This window comes from Alexandromys fortis, unplaced genomic scaffold (assembly GCF_014885135.2).
Source record: "Alexandromys fortis isolate MF-2015 unplaced genomic scaffold, M_Fortis_MF-2015_v1.1 scaffold_77, whole genome shotgun sequence".
Lineage (NCBI taxonomy): Eukaryota > Metazoa > Chordata > Mammalia > Rodentia > Cricetidae > Alexandromys > Alexandromys fortis.
In genome coordinates, this window is record NW_026067967.1 from 119,572 (window position 1) to 122,074 (window position 2,503).

At 38.7% G+C, this 2,503-nt stretch overlaps 1 pseudogene; it reads left to right on the forward strand.

Annotated features, from left to right (window-relative positions):
• The first annotated feature begins 916 nt into the window (after positions 1-916).
• Positions 917-2,123, forward strand: LOC126509009 (olfactory receptor 14A2-like; annotated as a pseudogene).
• Positions 2,124-2,503: the final 380 nt, after the last annotated feature.

The window sequence follows — 2,503 nt, forward strand, 5'->3', positions numbered from 1 at the left end:
AGACAGCAGCTAATAAATTTGAAACACCTTAGTTAAATAACTTTTCTTCAACCCAAGAGTGTGCAATTCTTACCAGCTGGAGGTAAACACCATGGGAGGCTTAATATCAGAACAACAATTTTAGTCAGTGTCTTAAACAATCAAAACAAGGGAAATAATTGCAAAAAAGCAATATTTTATCCTACGCTTAGATATGCATTGGGTATTTGTAGCAATTTTAGAGACTGCATCATTTAATCTTTATTAAATTTTCTTAATAAAATCATTTAAGCAAAGAGTTGACACAAATGGTCAATAATTGGGACAGGTTCTTTATAGCACAATCTCATAAGCATCTAATAAAAAAGTAAGTTTGAGGCCACAAGATTAAATGACACTATTCCATTTCCTTTTTCAGCTTTTCTAAACTTTATTTTCTATGTTTTAAATATTTATTACTTTTTAAATGCAACACAATCTATGGTAAGCAATGAAAATTTCCTGCTAACTTTAAAATGACATTTTTTGAAAATTAGATTAATTTATATCACATAGTGATCTAGCTCCTTAGACTTTATTTTAAGAGTTTATGAGCAAAGGTTATAAAGACCATTTGTAGAAACTTGCTTAGCAGCGTAATATATAAAACATCCTAAAAAACATTACTGAATGGGAGGGAGAACAAAAGGTGAGGGAAAGTAAGGGAATGAGAGTGAGAAGAAGGAGAGGGGAAAGAGACATACATAGACAAACGTAAGAGGGAGTGGGGGAGCTTAAGATAGTAAGGGAAGAAAATGAGAATTTTATGAAAATGTTGAAGCAATTTAGGTCGGTTCCTGACTCTTTTCCACGGAATCTGTCCATTTATGTAAGTGTTCAGGACTTTGAAAATTTCTATTGACTTTTCCTCATCTGTCAGGTTATGAAAGAATATTTTATGCCCAATATCACTGCAGTAACTGGATTCATCCTTATGGGGCCTCCTCCCTGCCTCCCATTTCCCTCCTCCTCCTCCCACTCTTCTTCCCCTCCCCCACTCCTTCCCCCTTCCCCCCCAATCCTCTCCCCCTCCCCCACTCCATTCCTCCTCCCTCACGAGTCTGAAGAGCAGTCAGGATTCCCTGCCCGGTGGAAAGTCTAAAGTCCTCCTTCCTCCATCCAGGTCCAGGAAGGTGAGCATCCAAACAGGATAGGCTACCACAAAGCCATTTCATGCAGTAGGATCAAAACCCAGTGCCATTGTCCTTGGCTTCTCATCAGCGCTCATTGTCCGCCATGTTCAGAGAGTCCTTTCTGTTAATATATGTAGTGATTCTAATGAGTAACTTCCTCATCATCACTCTCATCACCCTGGATCAGAAACTCCAATCACCCATGTACTTCTTCCTGAAGAACTTGTCAGTTTTGGATGTCTGTCTCGCGTCTATCCTAATTCCAAATTTCTTTGTCAGTAACTTAACTCAGAACAATTCCATTTCTACTATTGGATTGCATGCCAGTTATTTTCCATGTCCTGCTTTGGAGCAGAGGAAGTATTTCTCCTGACTGCCATAATGTTGCTGTTTGTCGTCCCCTGCATTATGAGACCATTATGAGTAGTGTCACATGTGTCCTGCTGATGGGTGAATCTTGGATCATTGCATTGCTCTTTGCAGCCAGCTACACAATTGTCATATTTTCTGTGCCTTTCTGTGGTTCTAATGTAATTCCACAGATTTTCTGCAATGTTCCCTCATTGGTAAGGATCTGATTTATTTGTTGCCATTTACACAAGTCTTGGGATTACTCTGTGTCTAGGTATCTCTTGTATTTTCTGTGTGGTGATCTCTTACTCTTACATTTTCTCTACTGTACTGAAGATTCCTGCTACTAAAGGGCAGTCCAAAGCGTTTTCTACCTGTGTCCCCCACCCCATTGTGTTCACTGTTTTCATTGGTACTGCTTGCTTTGTCTATCTGAAGCCACCCTCAAATACAACATCAATTACAGACAGGTTGTTTTCTGTACTGTATCCTGTACTATCTCCAGCAATTAATCCTGTGATCTACACCCTGAGAAATACTGAAGTTAATAGTGCTCTGAAAAGGCTACTTCAAAATTTCTACTCAAAGGACTCCTTTCACTTAACATATCAAGTGATTTGAGAGTGACAAAAGTCATTACAGTTTTCAAGAATATTTTAAGACATCTTTTGGTTGTGAACCTAACCTTTAGGGGTAGAGCCATCTCTCCAGGCAAAGCTTTAAGATTTTTATCTTTTGAAAGGAATTAATAAATATCTAAAAATCACTTGATGGAAATAGAAAACACTATCCTGAGTGAGGTAAGCCAGACCCAAAAAGAGGAACATGGGATGTACTCACTCATAATTGGTTTCTAGCCATAAAGGACATTGAGCCTATAATTTGCAATCCTAGAGAAGCTAAATAAGAAGGTGAACCCAAAGAAAAACATACAGTCATCCTCCTGGATATTAACCTTCATCAGGCGATGAAAGGAGACAGAGACCACATTGGAGCACCAG